The sequence below is a fragment of the Vespa velutina genome, chromosome 5 (genome assembly GCF_912470025.1).
Source record: "Vespa velutina chromosome 5, iVesVel2.1, whole genome shotgun sequence".
Taxonomy (NCBI): Eukaryota; Metazoa; Arthropoda; class Insecta; order Hymenoptera; family Vespidae; genus Vespa; species Vespa velutina.
The window spans coordinates 3,823,412-3,850,072 of NC_062192.1; the positions used below are offsets into that span (position 1 = coordinate 3,823,412).

A 26,661-nucleotide genomic window follows, 5' to 3' on the forward strand; every position below is an offset into this window, starting at 1 on the left:
GAGTTGCCGGCCGACGCTTCGAAGGCCACAAAACGACTTTGCGCGATCGATGACGTGCGATCGGCCCAATTCGAAGGAGCACGTACTGCTACGCTCTCTTCTCGAACTCGCGTTATCAAATATTTCTATTCAAATTGACGTATCGTAAAAGAAAATAAAACAAAATGAAGGAGAACAATAGAAAAGAAAAGAAAAGGAAAGGAAAGGAAAGGAAAGGAAAGAAAATTAAAAATTGACGAACAAAAGGAAACTTCAAAGTTTCCGACCGTCATACTTTGATCCTCGATCTCGTTGATTAAACTCTTTTCCCAGGGTAAGGTAATCGATTATATGTACATATGTAGATCGGATAAAAACTGTCGGTAGGAAACAAAGCGCTCTCGTATTCGAGAATGACGATTAAAGTAAAGAGAAAGCCCGAGGCGTATCGATGTTGCGACGCGCGATATACGCTCTAATCGCTCTAGCGCGTTTCAATATTGATAGAAATGAATCACTCGCGGCGCCGTTTCCAAATGGGAGAAGAAAAATTTTCTTTTTTTCTCTCTCTCTCTCTCTCTCTCTCTCTCTCTCTCTCTCTCTGCCGTGTCGATAATTATATATGTACTAGATATAATCCGTCGGTATACGTCTAACGTAGAAAATACGAGCAAACATTTTTCATATCATCGATGAAGATTACAACGAAAAATATTGATATTATAAAAGATAATGTGATTCGTGATATCTTGACTTGTTTGTTTCATTATTATTCAAATAAATTCAATAACAAATTCACAAAAAGCTCACGTAACTTTCCTCACGATATTCGCTTCGAAAACTTAATCTCACATAATATTTTTAAACGAACCCACGGTATTTAACACAAAACACATATCTCGAAGTAATCGTAGCTTTGTCATAATCGCGATTGATTTTTATTCGTTTATCACTATCGTTGTAATTGAAGATAAAGGATAGGATTACTTACGAGGAAGAAAACGAAGACTGAGAACTCGTGGCACATCTCACAGCGTATACATATATCTATAAATATATATATATGTATGTATGTATGTATATATATGTATATGCGAAGAAGAACATAGGGAAAATAATGGTCACTATCACATGAAAAAACAACACTAATTGTAAGATCTATCAATCCACAGGCCTCGTACAGGGTCCACAGGGTCGATCTTGTTGATAATAAAACTGTAAATGAAATGATCCAAGGGCGAATGACTGGATCTCAAAAAAAAAAAAAAAGAGAGATCCAAGCCTCTTCACGGACAAACGCACACCTCCCGTCGGCTACGTTATCACTCGATCGGCCCCTTTCGAAATCTCCACAATATCAGCGTCAAATATATTATCCCAAATATTCCCCTTGGATATAACGTCGAATTGAATCCTTTTAACTTTATCCCTGAATGTTATTCACGTTAGTTCATTCACTATTCTTTTCTATTCGTCTGTTTATAAAAGCACCGTTAAAACTATCTCACTCTGCGCGATAGCACTAAAAATTAAGAAAAATTCGTGGTATCCGTTCCTCCTTTCGAAACACTTTTATATTACGTAAATCATTATGATTTACTTATTAATAATAATCTTTATCTTTATCTTCACCTTTCGAATTTTATCTATCCAATCGAGCACCTATCGATCGTGTCACGGTACACGCTTATCCCGATTATCGCGAGTTTCCATGACGCACTCGACGCACTTAATATACGAGAGCAAAAGCGAACGTACGAACGAACGAACGAACGAACGAACGAACGAACGAGCGAACGAACGAACGAGTTCAACGAATTAAAGAGAACTATCTTAAACTCACAATATCCTCTTCCACGAATTCTTAATTTACGTTGCCACAGACGACACGCGGAGGATCACCCTTGGTCCTCCTCCTCCTCTCCCCCCTTTGGAGGACGCGGCGACTAACGAAGACAACGCGCGAAGGAATCGTGGAAAAAAAAACTGAGAGAGAACACTCGGAAACGGACGATCCGCTCCCAACGACGTCGCCGGAGAAACTGAGCGGCGAAAGGGGACGAGAGAGCGTCGGCCCCCACCACTGACCTGTCCTGACGCCCCACCTCCGAGCCCTTATCCCCACTACGCTCGCTCGTTCTCGCTCTTGCTCTCGCTCTTTCGTACACATTCGCTCTCACTCGCTCCCCACCACTTATTCGCAAAACCCGACTGAACACGCTTAACCCTCCGTACAACTACGCTCTCCAGACTCTCTATCACTGCCTCTTTCTCTCTTTCTCTTGCCTGTCTGACTATATTTCTCCTCTCTCTCTCTCTCTCTCTCTCTCTCTTTCTCTATCTCTCTTTCTCTCTCTCCTTTTTCTGTCTCTATCTTTGTTTGTAGAGTTAGTTATATTATATAAATACATATATATATATATATATATATATATATATGTAATAATACATATACATATATATATGTGTGTGTGTAATATAATAAATATGATATAAATATAATATATATAAATACATATATAAAAGTGAAATATATATATGTATATATATATATTTAACTTTTATTTCATTTTTTATCTTATTTGTAACCACTCTAGTTCTCTCTCTCTCTCTCTCTCTCTCTCTTTCTGTCCTCTTCCTTTATTTTTTTCTAGCATCTCTATCTAAGCAAAAGGCAAACCGTTAGACGGGAAGGTCCAAAAGGGTGTCCTAATGGTTCGATCGAGCAACGACAAGAAGAACGTTTTCACGAATTAATCGGTCGCGTCCCTGCACTAAATGTCCAGCCACGATTGACTCAGTGTGAAGAGTCAGAGAGAAAAATCACTCGGTGAGAAACGTTGGAAATTTTTCGCTTTCGGAGATTTCACCACCCGTAGATCCCGGATTTAACCATTATCTTCTCTTCCACTGTCGGACGGCCACGAAGACGACGACGACGACGACGACGACGACGACGAAGACGACGGCAACGGCAACGACAACGACGACAACGACGACGTCCGACTTGCGCGCGCGGCTACGGTAAATCGCTTAAATCAATTTTGTCTTAATTTACGAAGAGAAGAGATCGTCTTTTCGAGGTGCTACTGACGGTAGAGATAAGGAAGTAATTTAAGAAATTCCTCTTTCTTCTTCTTTCTCGTCTTCCTCTTTTCTCCATCCTCTCATTCCGTTTCTGAACATTTTCAACGACGAAGCGAAAACGTACCTGTACTTTTCTTGTTCTCAATTAATTATTATTGTTGTTAAAAGGCAACTTTTCACACGCAATCTAATTTTCTAAGTTAAATAGATATTTTTTGTCCTCTTTTTTTTTTTAATTTTATAATACTATCTGCATTCACTTGCATTATTTATCATCCTTTTATTATTCATTTGTTCTTTAAATTAACTGGATCTAATAAACATATTCATTCTCTCTCTCTCTCTCTCTCTCTCTGCTTCTTGTTTCTTCCTCCTATCTCTTTCCTTCGTTTCTAGAGCGTTTCTAGAGCGGGTATCGCTCGTTTCTACCTACGGATAGAACGGAAACGTTACATCGAGGAGCGTATCACCCGATTTATCTCTCTCAGTAATCCGTTTTCGGTCTATCGCTAGACTCGATTGCCGAGCACGAACGAGCCTCGTCCGTTCTAGCCGACGCCTGAACGCTAAATAACCCGTGCGCGACGGATAAGCCGACGACGCTTCGTCGATCCCAGGACTAGTCCGGGCTAGTCCTTCCTGACTCGGTAAGACCAAAGCTGTACCGGTCAAGCTAAATGTTCTACTATTATGGACTCGATGTATACCACATATTGCTACCTCTCCTTTCTCTCTCCCTCTCCCTCCCTCTCTCTCTCTATCTCTCTCTCGATGTTTCCCTGTATTCGAAAGTTAGTAAATTGCTTTCTTTTTCTTTCTTTCTTTCTTTCTTTCTTTCTTTCTTTCTTTCTTTCTTCCTTCCTTTTTTTTTTTTTTCTTTTAAATAGACAATCACGAATCCTACTTCAATAAATGGTCTTATTTGACTTATCAAACAATGCTCAGGCATTATTGTTTTATTTTCTCTTCTCGTTGATCCGTAGACCAAAGTTGAATCGAAGAGTAATAAAGCGGTCTTAGGTGAAAGGCGTACGCGAGACGAGATTTATCGCGCCGTAGAAATTTATTCGTCTGTATTTACCGGTAAAGGCGAAAACCACCTTGGGACAAAGGAGTCACCCCTATCTTGGGGGTATCGCATAAACAACCAAGATCGCGATCGTACTTCTACGATGTACGATCTCCATGAACGCGTTTACAAAAGAGCCGCGAAACCGACGGACTCCCTCAGTTAAGCTAAGGGTAAGAAGGGAGGACTAAGAGTTTCACTCCTTGCTTTACTAATCCTAAAACTTCATAAATACCAAAAAGGAAATTTTTTCTACAAAGGATCGTTCTTATAATCTGTCCACCGATTCACCGATTATTTCATTCTTTCGATTCTCTTTGAAAAAAAAAAAAAAACAAAAAAAAAAAAAGAGAAAAAGATGGTATTGTAGAAATCTATAAAGTACATACAAAAGAAACAAACGACAAAACGAAAAAAGAAAAGAAAGGAAAAAAAAAAAAGAAAGAATCGTGCCGTTTGTCTCGCTTCAACGAACCAGTTAAAAGGAGACCTGATATCTACGCCATTTCCATTTTCACTCTCTCGTTCTTCGTACAATTATGCACGCCGCTTGTTTCTTTCATTGGATTCTTTCGAAATCTTTCATTTTCACCTCTCGATCGCGTGATCACTCCTTTCGTGCAGCCCTTTTGGCAGACGCGTTACGTACCTACCCGAAAGACACGTTTTCGACCATGTTCGACCACGCCAGGGAGAAAGAACGAACTCGGAATGGGATGCAATTACTCCCATCGAAAATTAGAATGCAACACCGTTTGGCATTGCATCGTATCGCCAAGAGATTGCATACCATTTCGTTGTAATTAATGTGTAAAAAGTGGTCTTTCTAGATCGTGAGAATCCTTCCCGTTTCATAATTGACTCCTTATTTTCGGGCTAACGAGAAGAACCAGGTAGCTTTCGTCTTTTTACGATCGCAAAAGTCAGTTAATATCGCCTTTGGCGGTACCAATGTAGATTGTAAGAGGAAGTAGAAACAAGGAGCGAGAAACGAGCTAGCGAGTCTTCAGTGAAGAGGATAAAGAGAAAGAGAAAGAGAAGAAGGAGAAAGGAGAAGGAGATAGGTGGCCCATTGTCGGTCGGTATCCGCATTCTTTTTAACCTTCGTGAACCCTCACTCGCCATTGACTATTTCACGGTTCATCCGAGCGACGAGAAAACGACAACTTGGAGGGACCAAGCAAGGTAATAGAGCGATCCTCTTCGACGCCCTTTTATTCCTTTCGCATATTGGCCCTCATCTTCTTTCCTATTCTCAATTTCTTTTCATCAAAGATTCTATACCAACATCCGATATTAGCTTCTTTAACAAGCGGACATTTTTAGATTCAACGATATTATAATCTAATACTAATATTCTGTCTAACTATGATCAAAGATCGATTATAAAAGTTGCAATATTTCCAATATTTTGCTTTTTTTCTTTTTTTTCGATATTATATATAAAAACATCAAGGACAAGCAAGAAATGTAACCGTTTCGCTATTTGATCGCGAGTCTCAAATCGTTATTCTATATCAGATAGATATCGTTGAATCTGAGTACGTGACTATGCGTGTTTTATAAGCGAAACCGATATACACCGATCGCGTGTATCGTGAGAACGTTCCTTCGATGAATTTTCATTTATCGTTTCTCGCTTTACACGCTTGTCGATCGTACGAAAGATTGGCGACTCTCGTAAACGGACAATTATGCACACTCAATTATACGAAACAAACGGGGACCGTAACTTGTACCACCATTCGAAATAAAATTGTAATCTTTGATGTAGTACATTACATTCCGTAATATGTTAGAAAGAATAAGGACAGGTGCTTTGTCGAATCGTTAGTCATTCTTTCCTTTTTCATCGTCTTAATAAAATTAGGAAAGAATGAAAAAGACTATGTATTGTACGAGTCGGTTACACCGAGTGGTACGTACGTAAAAGTACGTATATACGTAAGTACATGCGTGGGAAAGAATTTTCTTTGTTTCTCGTCGGAATTGCGAGGTAGATAGGTATATATACATATATATATATATACACATACATAGGTTTATATATACATGCATATATATGTATATATATATATATATATATACATATATATAAATTTTTATGTGCACCTGGACGTTTCACAAATATTTCACGAAAGCTTCCGTTATTGGGGTAGAAATTAAACAAGTTAAATATGAGAATGGAAAGGTGTGCGAGAGTGTGAAAAAGAAAAGATTAACAAGATTGTTAATCTATTTCTGTTTATAAGAAACGTAAAAAAAAAGAAATATATATATATATATATATATAGTTCTTAATACTCACGTAATCTTTCCACACCTTTACCGATTATCTGCAACAGAAAAAGAAAAGAATGAGATGCCAAAAACCTGACACGAGAAACGATTCAAGTTTTTAAACATTTATATGTGTACGTGTCTCGTTCATTCGTCGTTCGACTCGCATTAAGGCCGACGTTCGATGAGGAGAGATCGAATCTTTAAAACTCGTTCGAGAACGTGTAACGAGAAGAGACCAATAACGGCTCGAGACCAAAAATATAATCCTACTTGTTTTATAGGATCATTCTATGCTACCAAACGAACTGCATTTATCCTGTTATAATTGTTGTAATTTCAGTAATTCAGTATAATCAAATGTGGAAATATTTTTCCCTCAATAGAGATTTAGTTCTATGCAGATTTCGACGAATATCCTAGTTATTATCGTCATTGTTATTATTATATTATGAAGCTATCATTTTCTCGATCTATGAGTATGTATTATATTTATCTATTTATTAATCAACGAGAACAATGAAATTCAATTATAAACGGAATAGACCGGAGCATGTATATAACGAGCAATAATACGAATATAAATTCAAAATTACTAAATAAAACATAACAATTTCCTATAAATGTAGACAAAAACGTTAAAATATAGTATGACCAACGGGTAAATTAAGTTGCTTCTCGGAAATATAGCTTCTGACTCATCGTCAAGTCACGCTAAGTTGAATGTGTTAAATAGCGACCCTATATACGATTCCACGTATAGTTTCTCTATCAAACGTTATGCATATATTTATCAATCAATAAAAACAATGAAATTCAATTACAAAAAGGGGAATGAAAAATCGAGCGTGACATTTTCATTACGATTTTAAGGTCATATAATTTCGATAGGCAAGTATCGGTAGAACGAACATAATGCAACCTCGTATCGTTAGTTTTGATAAAGTAAAGACGAGTAACGAAATGTTCATCGACATTTGCCTCGAGTCGATTGTTCGGGAGATATTTCCGAGTACGAATATCACGAGTTGGTACTACCGATTTTCAACGATGTACATAGCTAGGTCGTAGCCGATTATCGTAAGGTTTTGCATTCGAGGGATTTCACTAATCCATTCTCTCCATATAATCCCATTATCGGCCGTTTTCCTTACGGTGATACCGGGTTAACGGAGTACGCACGTACATACGTATGTACGTGGTAACGCGTTATATCTACAACTAGTATTTAGAGATTCGAGTAAAGCGACCTTTACACAAGGGACGAGACAAAGAATGTATGTGTATATCTGTGTATGTGATTCAAAGAGTGCGCGCACGTGAGAGAGAGAGAGAGAGAGAGAGAGACATAGAGACATAGAGACAGAGAGAGAGAGAGAGAGAGACAGAGAGAGAGAAATGAAGAGATAGAGGGAGGGAGAAAATTTTATCGAAGGGAACTGCAACACCGATCGGCGAAGAACGTTCACGCGTTGGCAAATGCCTCGGCCGAGGTACAATTAGAATATCGTCCTATTCAATATGCGCTGGCAAATTCTAGTATGTAGCAAAGCGATCGTATTAAATGCTTTCGATTGATATTATTGTCTCGGTTAAAGGTTGTCTTCATTGGATAACATATACGAAATGTTAGACGTAAAACTATAGGATGGACGGATAATAAAATTACAGAAAATAAATCAAATTCATTTCATAATTATACCTATCGAAATTATCTCGAAACTTATTGATCTTTTGTTTCTTTTATTTCTTTTTTTTTTTCTTTTTTTATTTTTATTTTTCCTTTTTACGGCACACAATGCTTCATCGAACTATCTAAAATATTATCATATATCTTCGCTACTACAAGGAACGGAAGGTTCATGCTGGTTGCACACGTTGACGCGTGTGTATCGAACGAATTCATTTTGCGTAGGTAACGTCTCACTCGAGTCTCTACCATCGGGACGTTTCGAATTCGTATGGCGAGGGTGAAGGGAAAAGAGAGAACGAAAGAACGAAAGAACGAAAGAAAGAAAGAAAGAAAGAAAAAGAAAAACAGAAAGAAAGAAAGAAAGGATGAAAGAAAGAAAGAAAGAAAGAAAGAAAGAAAGAAGTGGGCCTTTTTGGGGGAGCCCCCTAGGGGGTAACCGGCAGGGAGATCGAGGCACAAGAGTGGTGCTAACTTAATGAGGGACCACCTAGTTTTAACTGTTTGTTTTTCAAGCGGAGCCATGGCCTGAGTCGAGCGAAGAAAAGAGAAGAAAATAAAAGAAGAGAAAAGCAAAAGTTTGCTGGACGAACCGGTGGACGGATCGTCCCTTCGTTCCTTTCCTTCGTCCTGGTTGACGTTATTCACATTCTCTGTCTCTCTTTCTCTCCTTTTCTCTCTCTCTCTCTCTCTCTCTCATTCTCTCTCTCTCTCTCTCTCGCTCTCTCTATCTTTCTATATATACGTGTTCACGCTCGGTCGACCTTCGTTTATAGCTTGTATCGCATACCTCGTTGCCATAACTTCCGCGATTTAGCCGTGAAATTACACGCGAATGAATTGGTACCAGAGAGCGAATGTTCGACGATAGTGCGATAAACTTTCTGCTCTTCTCCTTTTTCCCTTATCCTCTTGAGTCCCTTTCCCCGCCTCCCCCCCCCTCTCTCTCTCTCCCCCTCTCTGTCTCTCTTTCGCATCACCGTATTCAGTCTCGATCCTACGTCGTTCGATCGATTTATTCGCTCGATTCGCGCGAAGAATGCAACCGACGCGCGATACTTTCGCGACCGACTAACAATAAGTTTACCTTCTTTTTCGCGCCACTTCTCCAAACCACTTTGGTAGCCATTGTGTGCATTTTTGCCTCGATAGCTTCTATATATGTATATATATATATATGTATATATATATATAGCGTATATGTTTATAAAAAAAGAGTTTCGTGTGTGTGTTTGCGTGCGTGTATGAAAAAGAGAGGAGGAAAGAAAGGAACAAAAATTTTCTCTTTCATTAACGTCATAGAGCTACGATACTTTTTGTAAAGCTTTCTCTCTCTCTCTCTCTCTCTCTCTCTCTCTCTCTCTCTCTTTCTCTTTATCATTTTTTTCTCTAGCTATAGAAGCAAAGAAAGTCCACTTTAGACCAAGGACCCACATAAATTACGTTTAAATCGCGATTTTCCGATAAATCGTATCGATCAGACTTTCCTTTACGAGTTGTCGTCTCGGAAAAAGAGAAGGAGAATATATTCGACGAACGAGAACGATAACGTGCCCATGAAAAAGTGTGTTTGACGTGGGTGTGTCATCCATGATTAAATTTATCACTGACAAGCGGCATGGAAAAAGCTACGCTGACGTAACTTTTGTTTCAGCCGCGTCTGTATCCTTCCGTCGTTGTAGCGACAAGCACGACAAGAGTTAACTTTTGTTGACGCGAGTGTTCGTGCGCGGAGGAAAAAACGTCGCATTAGGAATTTTCATGAAAATCGGAAAAATATGGTCTACAACGATGTACGTACGTTCTAAAAAAAGTTAACGGACATCTTTCAAAAACTTACCTTATCGGAATTCGCTTCGTGTTTAATTTTCTTTGTTTTTCTTTTTTTTTTTTTTTTTTGCTTTTCCTTTCTTCAAGAGCTCCAATCCTGGTATTAATTCTGTATTTTTTCTCGAAGAAGTTAACTTTTTGTAGAATATATATTCGTAAAGTTCATTCAAGATTTTTCTAGCATCTAACACGTTTTAGAACAATTCATTACGATACGATCTATGTAATTTGAATTCATGAAAATTGTATTCATCATTTTCGACAAATGTTACTGTTTTTGTATTGAATTAAAAAAAAAAAAAAAGAGAAAAAAAAAAATAAATAAATAAATAAATAAATAAATTTTACCGGTGCTTCAGTAACAATAGAACTTTATATTAAAATAGATTAAAAATGAAACGGTCCGTTTGATTTCTTCTTCGTAACGATTCGTTTCGTTAGCTTCGAAAAATACTACTCACGATCACATATTTCCCGTCAAAAAGACGGCATATGGGCTACGATGATGAAGGGACGGTCTGCCCGCCGGCGATCTCGTATTTCCCGTCGATTATTATTCATCCTGCCTTAATATAAAAGAACACGATTGGTTGACCTCGTAAGGATCCCCGGCGACATGACGTAGGACACGCGAACGAAGGATAGGCACGATTCGGTGACATCGAAAGAAAGGTACCCTCGTTAACATTCACTTCGTCGTATTACCATTCTCAAGGTACTAACCCCTTTCGCTTTATTTAAACAATTGCTCTTGAACTAGAGACTCATTAAAACCGCGTTCGTTACACGATAGCTTTCCATTGATCTTTCGTAAAGAAGAATAGAAATGAATACTAGTCTATTATTAGAAATCTTTTAGACCGATTTTCATTGACGAACGAATTGCCCGACAGCTTGGAAAATCCCTTTTCGATTATGAATTTTGAGGTCTTTGAAGAGTAATCAAAAATTCTTTCCAATGCTGTTATCCGGTAGAAACGTCATTCTTTTTAGGAGATACTCGGTATAAAGCTTCTACTTTTCTCTCTCTCTCTCTCTCTCTCTTTCTTTTTTGCATCTTCGTCTTGCATTGTATGACCTCGTGACGCATCAGGATAAGTGACATTTCGTGTTCCATCTCGCAAAAGATTTTAGGGATGCATGAGACATAGTAAATAAAAATATATATTCGTTTGTATAGAGGAAAAGAGGATGATAGGAGCAAGTTTCCCCATTTTTCTTAAAGTATAATATTCTCGTAACATTATCGATTGGTTTTCTTTTTTTCTTAAACATCGTGAAATTATTGAGATTCTATGATAAAAATGTTACCGTTATTTTATTATTTTATTTATTATTTACTTCATATCATGAGTTTTTAATTTATATAAAATTACAATGAGAATTTTTCGGGAACGCGATTGGTTCGAAGTAGTTATTCCAGATGCAAGAATCGGGGAAGACTTTCTTACGGTTGGAGATATCCAAGGTAGCCGCGTTCTTGCGCTAACGAGTGGACCTTAAAAGGGGGAAAGAGTTTCCCCGATCACCGGTTAACATCTTTGTCTCGTCCTTTCGAGGCCGGCTTGTGAATATATTCATGAGAAGGAGTGCACGAGCGAGCGAGTGAGCGAGAGGAAGATGAAGAGAAAGGGGAGGAGAGAGAGAGAGAGAGAGAGAGAGAGAGAGAGAGAGACACAGAGTGTACAAGAGAATGAGAGAGATAGAGATACTGTAGTATCGACCCGTCGAAAATTTTCGTCCTCTTTCGTGCATCAGTACATCTCTTCTAACAAAGTTTGCCGCTAACAAACGAAAAAAAAAAAAGCACTGATTTTTAATTGGACTATTATCGTTAATGATCGATATATGTCAATTAAACATAATTCTGTCAAATCTCATTTATTATTTCTCTTCCCATTGGCGTATTATTAATGCACGTTGTTCCGTTCTCGAGGGAATACGGAAGAGTAGCGGAGGCTCGATTTATTTTCATCGTGAATTCTCCACATTCGCTCGTTGCTTTCGATATTATCTTCATTCGAAATAGAACCACCCTTCATGATTTTTCCATTGATCGAATGTCGAACTATGCCGCGAGCCGAACGATAATCGAGGAATCGTTTTGTTCCATCGAAAATCGAACCCCCGGTCCCCCAATTTCATTTTTTCGAATAACGAATCTCGTCTATCGACGCCCTTCCTCGTCAAATTTCGTTTCGAGATATTTCGTCGCATCGATATTAACAGCACTCGATGCATTTCGTACACTTTTATTTTCCTTTCGAATCTAATAATCGTAGCTCCGACCAATTAGAAACGTGCATCAGATCTCGTTGAAACATATCATGACTATGATTAATTAAATAAAAACTATCTATTTAACTTGTAAATGAATAAACAATAAAATAATAAATTAATTATTCTGGCTACTCTGGGGTATACGATTGGATATATAACAAATATCGACTATGACAATCATCAGGTTAATAAATGTGATTAATATTTTAATATGATTTCCGATCGAGAGGAAAGAGACAAGCTTTTAATAACACGGAAATCGTATTTCAATATTAATAAGGATCACGATTAAACGTCACTCAACGATAAATCGAGTTCTTCGTTTATCGAATAATTTTCTAAGTTAAACGCATTCGTTGCTTTTAGAATGTGACTTGAAAAAGAGACACGAGGCTGTTTCAGGAGATTCCTTTTAGACGTTCAAGAGTTATCGAACGTTGTATCTTCTGGTAAGAACTCGTCCCTTTTTCTCAGGGACGTTTCGGCGACTGGAAGATAGCTCTTATGACCGTACCACGATCATCCGTCACGGACGATAAACTTTTATCGCTCTTTCCTTGTCAATCCGTCTAGTATATTTAGGCGCATCATACACTTGCGTTGATAATAACGTAAAACTAACACTTTATGAATTTCAATATTTATCATAGATAAAAGTAAGAATTTTTAATATCGTTTTGCATTATTATGAAATCATTACATTTCAAGATAGTTATTATCTCGAACGATTAAATTTATGTTAGATTGAAATACTGTATTACATCTTATTGGACGATCGTAGGAACAATTTAAAAAAGACAATTTCTTTTCTTTGATTTTTAATTTGTTTCGACTTTAGAATTTCAACTGATAAGCAATTTACCTAATCGTAAAGTTTTATTCTCGTCTTTTATGATGTATCAACGAACAACGACGATACCTTCTTATTCTCGCAGTGAGAAGCACTTATATACGAGTGACGGTCAGAAATGGAATCATTAATCTTTCGGCAGCCGTCGGGAGGCATTGAATCCAAAGATATTCTAAGGGTCACGCCTGGCCCGCGTCGCATTTTCCGTTATATTACAGTTAAGATCCATTCCACGAAGTGCAAAGTATCTACGTCTACACGCGTGTTCCTTTTCGTATGATAAAAATGATAATCGGTAAGGAGTAACGAGTTACGAGCTTGGTAATACGTGCGATATATTTCTTTCGGCGCTTCTAACCATGTAATTTCAAACGTTGTTGCGCCTTAAAACCTCTCGAATTTCGCGTTCGACTGAAGTAAAACGGCCTACCGGAGCGTCAAATAAATGGCTTTCGAGTAGGCACGAATACGAGCAAACGGTAACGGGCCGTGTTTATCTCGGACACTAGTATAGGTGCATCGTACCTACTAATAGCTGGAATTCCCTGCTCGGCCATTCGAAATAGGTAAGCCGAAGGGAATTCTTGAGAAAATTTTTCTACGTTGAGACTATGGTTGAACTTAGGAGCCCCTATGACCACTACTATCTTTTCTTTTTTTCTTTTTTTTTTTTTTCTTTTTATTATTTTTTTCTTCTTATTTTTCCATTTTTCAAGATAGAGCTACATATTTCTTCTGATAGAATTCAGCGAGTCCTGAATAATGGAATGATACTAATGCAAAGGTAAAAAGAATGAAAAAAAAAAAAGAAAAAAACAAACATTGAGAGAAGTTATTCGAAAAATGATACTTGAAAATGTGATGGTATAAAAATGATTATTGCGTTTGCTTTGAAATAGCTTGAATCGATTAAAATTAATTGCACAGTTCATTCCCTTTCTAAGGATTCGAAATAAATACGAGGATGTAATTACGTGAAGGACATCATTTTTGTTCGGTTAAACTTGAAATAACATTGTGTATGGTGTTTGTAAACTCGTCGTCATCTTCCTTTCCGTCGAGGAAGAAAGAACTATGACGACGGTCTTATCATCTCTTTAACATCCTGAGAAAACTTTGTCTTTTCTTTATTTTTCTTCCTCTTACCGACTAGTTAGTGAGCGAGTTGAAATCACGGATATAATTAAGACGTTCGTATTATATTACAAGGGAAAAAAAGTCTGACTAATTAATAAAAATTTTTTTTACAATCAATCAGAAGAATAATGATAAAATATAGACAAGGTATAAAATTGGCATACTTTCTCGAACGGACATTTTATTATTATTGATCATGAAGAATAACCATTTATATTTTTTATATCAAATATCGAGACGAAATATTTTGTCATATTTTGTCCGGCAATGTGTTAAGCAATTTGTTATTGCTATAAATATATATTACCAATATATCTAGCTATCTATCTCTTTTTCGTAGACATATCGATAAGTTTCCGGTTGGCATCTCTTCGCAAGGGAAATGAGATGGATAAAGAGAGGAGCGGAGAGGAGTAGCTGGTTGCACCGGTGGTGGCAGATGCGGATTCTCGGGACGGGGCAACGCGCGTACGTCCGTTCGTGAGGGAAATAAAAATACGGTAGGCGTGTCGGGTGTATGTGCTCGATACGAAAGAGGGAGGGCACACGTTAGGTGCTCTCGTATATACGTGCGTGCGACAAAGAGTGAGAGTGAACGAACGAACGACCGAGCGAGCGACCGAGCGAGCGAGCGAGCGAGCGAGCGAGAAAGAGAAAGAGAGAGAAAAAGAGAAAGAAAGAAAGAAAAAGAGAGAGAGAGAGAGAGAGAGAGAGAGACACTTTGGTGTGTAAGCCGGCTTATTACGCGCCGCCGGAGGCTACAAACACGCCGAATAATGGCCGAGGCTCCTTCGTCGAAGAAAGACCGTCGTCGTTGGGAGATGCCCTTAGGTAGGTTGCTCGGTAGGTAGAGCTTGCCAGGCTACGTCAAGATAGGCAGCCAGCCACGGAAAGCGACGACCGAACACGCTGGTGGGAGGGAGCAAACGGTGTCGTATTAAATTATAATACTTCCAGCAGGAAATTACTAGAGCGAAGGGAGTCTAAAGGGTGTGAGAGTAGTTTCTAGTCATGCCATGCTTCTTTCCACTGGTCCTTCTCCTTTCCGCATTTACGTGAATATCTTCTTAGAATGTATTCGTTCTTTCTTTTTCTTTTTTCTTTTTTTCTTTTTTCCTTTCTGTTTTTCCTTTTCGATGAAATAAAAATGTTAGGAAAATTATTCTCTCCCTGATAGATCATTTTTTTCTTTACTACTTCTTTTTTTTTTTTTTTTTTTTTTTTGTCATTCTTCATTCATTTACATTTTTTTTTTCTTTGTTTTTCTTTTTTTTTTTTTTTTTTTATACTTGTCCTTTATCGAAAGAATCGATATCTCGTTGTAATGCATAATGCATGTCGCGTAATGTCGAATAGTCTCTTGGTAACTACGCAACGTATACTAAAATTCATACTGTACTGTTGACGGATGAGGGGAAGAATCGTAGAAGCGTGAGAGAGCAGAACATTTCCGTCATACTCGGAGAGTAAGAGAACTTCCTCCTCTTTTCTTTGCCACCACCATACGCAGACGCTTCCTCTCCTCTTCGTCGCCATTCTCATAGCTATCATCGTCGTTGTCGTCGTCGTCGTCGCCGTCGTCGTCGTCGCCGTCGTCATCGTCGTCGTCGATGTCGTTGTCGTCGTTGCCGTTGTCGTCGTTGCCGTTGTCGTCGTTGCCGTTGTCGTCGTTGCCGTTGCCGTTGTCGTTGTCGTTGTCGTTGTCGTTGTCGTTGTCGTCGTCGCATACGAGACGCATAATTATTATCACACTGTATTCGCATACATTTCTCACCATTAATATTCATAAAGTCGATCCGTCAAAACGGACCTTTCTCTGCTTCGCCTTCTTTATAGTTTCTCTCTACTGCTTGGTACTTTCCTTTATATTACTCATATTCGGCGATGAGTATCGAACGAATAAACGAGAAGCTGAGCGATGAAGAATATAATAGCTAAGATTCTTCGACGGTATGAAAAAGTAATCAGGATAGATACGTGACGTAGACGGGATCAGTTTTATTAATAACTTTATTTGAAACCCGTCGTATATCTATTGTGTTAATCTTTATTACTACAGATTCATATTCACTCCTTTTTTTTTTTTTCTTTTGGCATGCATTCTTCCTATTCTTTTGCTTTTTATTTTATTTTTTTATCCTGAGAAAAAGAGCCTCGAAAAGATATTGATAGTCCATTCCAAAAGATGTATATACGATAATGAAATATAATTGAACAAGATATTGCTAATAAATAGAATATGATATTGATAAAAGAGAAAGAGATAGAAAAAAAGATAAAGAAAAAAGAGATATGATTGAAACACAAATCTCTTATCGTTTCTCTCTGTCATTATTCGAGATTATAATAAACACTGAATTCGTTTGTTAAAGAAGAGAATATGCACTCGTTCGAGATAAAACTTGCGACCGACAGAGTGAAAACTTAAAGATTCGATTATTCCTTCTTCTTGTTAACCAACCGTTTCTTTAACGAATGGAAACTCCTTCCGAAGATAACTAATTGCCAGTACTTCTAATTGAAGGAAATTAAAACGCCGAGTTTTCCTACCTCTTTCATCCTTTTTACTATCATCTTCCTCTCCCTTATTCTTTCTCTCCTCATCGTTTCCTGTCGACTCTGCGTTAAATCAAGTACAATTTACGAGGCAAGATATAAGAAAGCGAGTTATTTATTGAGTCGAGAGAAGTAAAACCACCGCGGCACCTGGAAGTTTCTATTTAGGGAAAGGATAGCAAGTTCAAGTGTATTCGATAAATATATTCAGCTGATTATTACCGAATTCCATTAATGGAAATTGAATTATTAAAAAGGCAGAATACGTCAACAAAAGTCTGTAGAACGAACTTATTCTTTTTAGTTTTTTTATTTATATCTATCTTTTATCATCCTTTCAGATTCGTTATGATCGATCAATGAAATAATTAAAATAGAAATAGAGAGAGAGAGACAAAGAGCAAAGACAAAGAGAGAGAGAGAGAGAGAGAGAGAGAGAGAAAGGGAGAGAGAGAGAGAGAGAGAGAGAGAGAGAGAGCAATAGCAAGATTTTATAAGGGAATCGATTTACATTGTGAAATTAAACTTTCGTATAGTAAATATATGATGAATATAAATCTGTAAAATACAGAGATTGACTCTAAAATAAGTATTTAAATATTTACAAACTTATGTAACGTATCAAAATAAAAAATGAATGAATATTTATGTACAATACCTCGTACGTTTTAACATACCCGATTAATTTCTAATTGTATTATCATATACATTTTCCATATGTTCATACAATTGCCAAATGCAGTATTTATTTTTGATATATAGAGGATACTTTTCGAAATAATTAATACATTCAGAAATTGTCTCTTTCATAAATCCGTATTGTAACTAAAGTTACGCTTGTGTAAAAAAAAAAAAGAAAAGGAAAAGAGCACAAAGGCTTTTTCTTAATTGTAATGTTTCGAATATTTGCAGGAGTTCTGATTAGAATTTTTCTTATATATATATATATATATCAGACTAACATATATAATATATATACATATATATATATATATATATATATATATATATATATATATAAATATATAGTTTATTCGTTCGCACATATCATGCACAAAACTCATAATTCATGTTTTTCATTGTGTGCATGTGTATGTGTGTGTTTTAGAGAAAACCATGGTGGTAAATTAAACGACCATCTGACGTGGAACGCACTCGCGTGTTTTCGCTTCGAAATATCAAACATCCTCGCGATTGCGATTGCCTGTGACATCGGTTTATGTCGTCGTAAGTGAGAGCCGCGAAGCAATACCTACTCGCAATTATCGAGTATTACCCGAGGCTCGAGCACGTTCGCTCGTTCGATCGCTCGAAAGGTGTCGATATCCACCCTCAAGAATTTCTGCGGTTCTGTCGTTGAGCTTCGTACAAACCTAAACGAGTATTGAAGGAGGATATTGAATCGTACGTATATACGTATATATGTACAATGTATATATATATATATATATATATATATATATATATATATATGTATGTATGTATGTATTTACGTAGGGTTTATCGAATAGTACATAATGACTTTTTTGTGGTTTTTACCTTATCTGATATTATTTATAAATTTAGTGTTAACTTTTCTATTAATTAGATTTGTATTCGTTATATGAAAATTATATAAAATTTTTAAATGAAAACGACTGTTGATTATCATTTTTATTTGGCTGATTTTCATTAGATTTTTATCCAATTAATACCCGTCTTGATTATATCTGATTTTAATTATAAAATCAAATGGATATAATTAAACATCGTTTGATATAAAAAGAAAAACTCGGTGAAAGGTTAGAGCTAAAGCTAAAATTAAAGCTTACCGCAAAGCTTCGATGTTGAGCTGTGTTTATTCTTGCTGATCGCGATTGCTGTGTAAAACAGAGCAAAAGGCGGTGGTGGGGGGTGGGAGAGAGAGAGAGAGAGAGAAGGGAAAAATATAGAAAAAATAAAATAACATAAAGAATATCGTAGACGTTTATTCGATGACGAATTTTTTCGAATAGTTGTTTAAAAATACACGTTATATAAATAAGTATCCTTATTGTTTTGCTTTCAAGAAGAATAATAAATATATATATATATATATATATATATATTTTTTTTTTTGGAAGATCTGGAAAGACAGTAGGTGCGTCAATGTTAGATGATTGACGAGCGAGGAAAAAAAAATGGACGGATGGTGGATCATAAGATTCTACATAAAGAAAATAGATCCTATCTTATTCAGTTGGATTTATGTATACACATACTACATATACGTGTATATTGCAACGGAAGCTCAGTAATATTATCGAACTGTTAGGTTATGAAGGAGGATGGGGTGTACTGATTGAAATCCACCCTCCGTCTTCTTTGTCCTTATTATTATCGTTCTAGCGCACGACACGAAGCCATCGAGGCAGTCTCGTATCTCACCCACTTGTTATTAATGTAGCATGCTCGCTATGCTTGCTTTTGAAAAATGGTCGGCCTATGATGATTCAGAGTTTTGCATGGGACTGGACATATACATACATATATATATATATATATATATATATATATATATATATATATATATATATATATATATATATATATATATATATACAATATATTCTTTCTTCCCCTCCTCTTTCTCTTCGTAGACGTAGATCGTAGAACGCGTTTTACGTCGACGGACGCGAACTTTCGAGAAAATTTTCCGTGTGACGTGTACAGCTGCCAGAGTTCACATCGAAGGTTTTACGGGCATCGTCCAAGAGCAAAGGGTCATCGTAGTTGTCGCGACGCGACGATCAGTTATCCGACATGAGGCAAACTGTTACGTGGATGTCATCACATCCGTTAACACGTTGACCGTCGATTATTACCTTGCCGATAAGTTTGAATGGTATAGTATTATAGCTCGATGCCATTAACCCTTTGAATATCATTAAAACGTAAATGTATTTATTCATTTCTATAAGATAGACGAAGATTCCTTGATTTTTCTTTCTAGATTTTTTTTCTCTTTTTTTTTTTTTTTTTTTTTTTTTCAGAAAACCTGAACTTTCGAAATATCAGATCAACATAGTTACAAGAATTATCACTTATTGTAACATTTAATTAATTTCATTTAATATTCAAAATATAGTAAGATTTTATATCGAATGAATCATATACGTAATGTTAATTAATTATCATTTATCAAACAACTTTCGTAGTAACAAAGTTTCTCTATTGTTTTACGATTCATCGTGTTGAACAATATAGTAGAAGGAATTCATCGACGCTGCTAATTTTGGTGTATAATTTTACAGAGCGAAATCGAGAAGATGAGGAAAACTCTTCTCTCTTCCTCTCTCTCTCTCTCTCTCTCTCTCTCTCTCTCTGTGTCTCTCTCGCGTGTGCTTTTCTCTTCCATGCTTTTGCAAAATACACGCGATTCCAGAGGATCATTGTTATCGATGCAAGGATGGAAGAAGAAGATACAGTACGTTCCCTTTGAAGGTTTCCTTTTCTAGCATTATCCTCGAAGAGCGTTTAGCGAGACTGCAAGGTGGAGAGAAGGGTGAGTGCCATTGGGTGAGAACGAAACGAGGGCTGGTGGAGGCAAGCGAGGACGGATTACAAGAAGCGTCTCCGGCTCGTGTAAGCTTCGTAATGCGGATCCAAGGGAAGACGAGGGCTCTTTGATAAATGCGAAATGTACCATTCGAGTTTGTTATGGTCTCCGCGATCCACTATTTACGACGGTTTCTTTGAACTTCGGGCTATACGACACCACTACCACCACCAACACCACCACCATTATCATCATCCTTAGAACCACAGCTATAGCGAATGATGTGCTTTACCTCGAAACATCTCAAGCTCGTAGGGCGGCTCTAAGCTCGTAACAAGAGAAGAAACAGTAACTTGGCGGTGAATCGATACACGGTGCTCATCCACCATGTCGTTTTCGTAATATATGTTTTCTCGCGTTTTCCTACGACTACGTTACTATCTCTTATATTCTATCTTCTATCCTATATGATTTCTTCGGTGAACTTCAAACTTCCATGATAATCTACTACGTTCCGAGTGTTTCCGAGAGTATCTACGGGAGAACGAAGAGTCCTCCAAGCGTTTTCCAAAAAGTTTCCAAATGGATGTAGAAATTGATCTACATGAACGATCTCGTCATTTTCAAACGACGTTATCTTGCTCCTACGTAGTAGTCAAGATTATATAGACATCAAAGGTTTTGAAAATCAAATGGACGCTTTCGAGTGCTTAAGCTCGGAGCAATGATTTCAAGTCGGAATTCTCTCGGGGGTTATGACTGGTAAAGGATTAAAATGCGTACAATGGTTTCAATGAAATCCCTTGATATCTTTTTGCTTGTTCAAAAACAAGTTTTTACACGAACTTTCGTCTCATTCTCTATGGAAAAATATTTCTTTATAAGATAACATATCTTTGATTTACGATTACAATAGTAATACATTCTAATTAAATATTTTTAATAATATATCGTATCCAATTTTTTATTACTTTTAAATTGATTCATAAATAAGCAAAGAGTATGCAATAACACATAATAAAATAATAAGTTTATTATTATGAATTAACCCAATTCGTATTTTATAATTACCTGATCTAATTTCTAATCGCAAGGGGTCACGCTTTTATCGTGATTTTGAGGAAGCGCGAGTTCTCGAGCGACCCTTACAAGGAGGACGTCCTTTTTTCTCCCTTGCGGTGAAATAATGGGATTAGATAATCTTGATACACGTTTTTCGACGTGTCGTAATTAATACCACCGCGTACCTAACGTCAGAGCTGTTCGAAATTGTCGAGGACGGATATAACGTGCGGTCTGTGCTTTCGTGAGCCTTGAAGAGTGTCATGAAACGAATGTAAAGCTCGCTGAAAAGCTCGATAGCGATAACGGCCGAGGGAAAACATGAGCGAGCCGTGCCGAGCCGACTTCCCTCTTTTATTCTCTCTCTCTCTCTCTCTGTCTCTCATTCACTCACTCTATTTCTGTTTTTCCCTCTTGACAACGCTGTTAAACCTGTACTCGAAAGACGGGTTCGGTTTACTCAACTATCTAATCGTATATACGTCTTCTTCGACATGCTTCCTTCGACATGTTACGAGAAAATAAAACACGACGTATGTTAAGGGATATCTATAAATTTTGTGAAAAAATGAAATATTTTCTCATATTAAAGTTTTTATACAATTATCATTACTTTTGGTTAAAATACATATTTTTAATAAAATATAAAATAGATGTATATATATATATATATATATATATATATATACACATACATATACACACATAATTATACACACATACATACGTCACTTGATATAAAGAAAGTTAAAATGGAATAAAATTAAAGTTAAAGCTTATCGTTAGGGTTTGCTCTCGTGCGACCTTCACTCTGTTACGACCTGACTGCGACTGACACGCTAGACGAAATAAAAATAATAAAGCGCAGAATAAACCAAAATATAACGTTTGCATGGCCACGCTAAAGTTTACGTTATTATATATTTGTAAACATCTCGTTTGGTTTTTTTTTTTTCGTTTTTTTTTTTCCTTCATTTTTTCAATAGAAATTAAGTTACGACCAATGGTCTATTTCTTTTAATAAAAATTTATTTTTGTTTACTTATAATTTATTATATAAATGTGCAAGAACTTGTACATTATATCTACGTATTGTTTTATCTTGTCTTTCTTTTTTATTTATTAATAAAAGACCTTCTATTATTCAATCGTACGTTATTCAGATTGAATGGTAGATTAATTAATTAATTGCGATTAAATAAGAAATTTGAAATGATATAACATTAGATATGAGTGTAAGTAGTTGATAATGTTAATTATATAAACTGAAAGGATCTTAACGATACAAAATGAAAGAATTAAGCTACGCGAGATGAACATCGTACGTCTTTGTCCGTACGCAATTCTTCTGTATGAGGATGGAACCGTATTATTAGACTTTTCTCGTGCAACCATATCCATCGTGTATAACGTCTTTCTTCCATCTGTTTTTCACTTTCGAAAGACGGGAAACTCTTTCTCTAGCTTTCCCATCCTTAGCGAGTTCCCCACGATATTTTTCTATTATCTCGCCGAGTAGATAAGACGGTGCACATGGAAGCGTTCTAGTTCGGTCCGTGATCGTACCTTTTCTCTCTTCTTCTTTCTTTTTTCCTTTTTTTCCGTTTCTCTCTTTCCTTGCCTTAAACCTCTTCTTCCCGTCGTTCTAAAGCGTTTTCACATTAACCGTGACACCAAAAATGGCTTCTCCGATTAAGTGATTTTATAAAAAATTTTAAATATAATTATTCCCTGGCCGAATCGAAAGAAAGTAAAATAATTTATTCGATGATAAAACTTTTTCTCTCCGTTGTTGGATTTTGTGCTAATAGAAAATAGAGGTAAGAGCTACGAGATGATTTAAATATTAAAAAAATATTTGTTCAAAATGGCAGGTAATAAAAAAGTAACGAATTAAATATTAAAAGCCGCATGAATAAACGTGCTGGACTTATCCTATTTTAGTAGACTGATAGAACCATGTTTTCATACATATTCATATCCCTTTTTTATCTCTCTCTTCTTCCCTCTCTCTCTCTCTCTCTCTCTCTCTATATATATATATATATATATATATATATATATATATATATATCACATATTCAAAGTTGTTTTGAACGAAGTTACACTATCATTGACACTAACATTAGCCGCAACTTTTTATTGTGTACTCCATGTTACCTGTTATTCATTTGAACGAAAAGCTATAGTTGATTCACATTCTAGAAGCTTCTCCGTTTCTCAGTACCCTCGTGAAAGCTCGAAAAACGCGTTGAGAATTTGTGCTGAATCTTGCGGAAGAAATTCATGACATCACCCCTTATAAACGACTTCTCGATGTAAAGACTGAACTCAAAATTGTGAAAGGGAGTTTTTCTTCGGATAAAAATAAGTCGAAATAATGGGACACTATTGTTCATAAAGAAAACTTTGTACGTATACACTTTCTAAACGCATACATACAAAGAAATAAAAGTAATTTAAAGTAAGTAAACAAGAATAAATTTGATATCTTCTTTAATATTTTCTATCGGCTTTTCTCCTTTTTTATTTTTCATCTTTCCTTTATTATTTTCTGTCTCTCTTTTAAAACACTTTTAAATCCCTTTCGGCGAATGAAAGAGAGATGTGATAAAGGAGGTGCAAGTTCTTCAAGACACTTTGATCGAACGTGCAGAATCGGAAAAAATCGCCCTTCCGGCAGCATGGATAATACGCCTGCTATAAAGTAAAGTTATTAATACGTTGCGCGTTGCTAAAGCTTAAGCGGCAGGGCGGAGCCAAAAATAAAAATGAGAAAAAGAAAAAAAAGATAAGCAAGCACGTCGATCTGTATAATCGATTTTTCAAATAAGTTGGACCCGTTACCCCGGCGTTACGCGGAACTTCTCTCTCTCTCTCTTTCTCTCTCTCTCTCTCTCTCTCTCCTTCCTTCTCTCATGATATAGAAAAATGGACGTCGAATAAAGACGAAGCGATAAATTATACAAGCACGAGGATTATGCGATGACCGCGAAACAACGATTTTAATATACATACTACATAGCCCCATGCTCGCTATACATCCTCGTCATTATTTTTTCTCTTTTTCTGATCCTTTTTCTTCTTTCTTCTTTCTTGCGAAAAATAAAAAGAGGGTTAATGATTATCGAAAGAATGCTAATGCTTTGATGTAAAAGTTGAGTCGAACGATGCGAATTATAGTTTTATCGGAAAATAGATTTTCTTTGGAAAAGAAAGAAAAGAAAAGGAATAAAGAGGAAGAAGAGAAAGAAGAAGATCGGAAGGAATTGGAATCTTTTGGCATTTTCTAGCTTCTTTTCTATTTTTACTTCATTCACGTCGTATGAAGAATTGTGAGAGAAAATGCTATTCTTTATCGCGATAGCTCGAAGGCGCGTTGCCTTCAAAATAAGTGTAAAAAGGGGAAAAACGTCTTCATCTTTGTCGTCGTCGTCGTCGTCGTCGTCGTCGTCGTCGTCGTCGTCGTCGAAAGGATGAGTATCGCGAGCAATGCCATTTCTCGTAGGCATGACGAAGCTATTCCAACGATGGCGCGTTTCAACGAAGGCTCCACGTACAGGATCATCATCGAAAGCGTAATAGAGAGATGCGAGTAGCGACGAACACGTTCGTGAATAACGTAAACTTGATTCTCGTCGATGTTTAACAGTTGTGTGCGTATGTAACGAGACGTAAACGCAAGCAAGAGAAATACGCAATCATAGACATGATTCGAAGTGAAAGAGATACGAAAGAGAAAGAGAGAGAGAGAGAGAGAGAGAGAGAGAGAGAGAGAGAGAGAGAGAATCAGCAAAGGCACGCAGAATAATCGTGCGTGTCTTGAAAGCATACATAGACACCGATAACGACGTTGTTACCCACGTTCAGCCGTGACGACTGATTAGGATCAGCCGTTACGTACTTAGTCGGCGTTGCTAATCGCGAATAGACGATGTTCCTCGTAACGATAGAGCTAGTCCGCTCTTTAAAGTCGGTTGAACGATAATTCCTTCGTTGAAAGTCGTTTTTCCAGAATAAAAGGCAGTCCTTCGTTCATTCGACACATCTTTATTCTTTATGATCCTATATCGAATTGGAAATAAAAATTAATGAAAAGATATATTATATGATTATGTTTAAATAGATTATTTATTATACGATCAGATTTATTAATGATGTCGATTATTATTTCTTGATAAATAATAATATATATTTGATATCGTTTAAAGAATAAAATGTTCAATTAACGATATTTCTAAAATTATGTTAATACTTGATTATATCGTAATTTATTATCTTTCAAATATAATTATAAATATATATGTATACTTATATACGCCCACAAACAGACTATAATGTGTCGATGGAGGAATGTGTATGCGAATGAACACTAACGTTAACATAAGCAATCTTTCGATCAAAGCTTCGATCGAATGGACAACGTCTTCGAAAGGAAGAAACTTCGCCAAGCGGAAGATTAATTGCGCGAACGATTAATAATACCGACGTAATCGCAATAATTCGCGGAGAGTGCCCTCTTCGTCGCACGGTTATACCGTTCGTACATATATACACACACGCACATATATATATATATATACACATACATACATACATACTTACGGCTTGTCGGTCATTAGTCATTTGGTTGCATCGATAAGCTCGATTCGTTCCTCTCGACTGGCCGATACACGCTTTCGCTTACGAATTTCGTTTTGTTCGTCCGTATATGCGTGTCGTAATCTCGATAGGGTATCTCCTTTTCGGGACTCAGCACCTCCTTTCATCCCTTTTTATACGCGATTTTTCTTCATGATATTTTGTAGGGAATTAGGTTTCGATATATGCCTGTTTCATACGTAGACATGTTTTTACACAATAAAATTCAATAAATAACAATTACACTTAAATAAAATTCTCATAAAGATTTTAAAATAAAAGTCATCTGTATATATATACATACATATATATATATATATATATATATATATATATGTATATATATATTTATGTATATTTATATGTACGCACTGACAACTATATTGATACGTATATACAGTAAAATGACAAAACCCTAGGGACCACCGGGGTTGACATTTGAAACTTACAGGATTAGATCCAAGTCAAACGTCTTTCTCTCATTCTCACAGGAATAAAATTCAAGACATCTGTTTGGCCTTCATGAAAGCAAAAAAAAAAAAAGAAAAAAAAAGAAAAAAAAAAAGAAAAAAAAAAAAGAATGAAGCGTCGTCTGGTTGAAATAAATGGTTGAGTAAAAAGTTTGAAAGACAAGGTCGAATGGAAAAGTCATCGAGACAAGGACTGTCTACGGATCGTTTTGT

The 26,661-nt window shown here is 36.5% G+C and overlaps 1 protein-coding gene across 19 annotated transcripts in view; it reads right to left on the reverse strand.

The window, feature by feature from the left end:
* LOC124949209 (latrophilin Cirl-like) overlaps positions 1-26,661 on the reverse strand; it is a 663,827-nt gene that overhangs the window by 195,062 nt on the left and 442,104 nt on the right. For 11 of the 19 annotated variants that reach the window (XM_047493930.1, XM_047493925.1, XM_047493923.1 and 8 more), the window contains one exon: positions 6,444-6,471. The exons of 1 other annotated variant lie outside the window; for it this stretch is intronic. The gene's annotated coding sequence lies outside the window, so the exon portion shown is untranslated. Of the gene's footprint in view, positions 1-970; positions 2,265-6,443; positions 6,472-26,661 lie in introns of those variants that run through there. 7 more of the 19 variants (XM_047493931.1, XM_047493928.1, XM_047493932.1 and 4 more) reach the window with 7 other exon arrangements.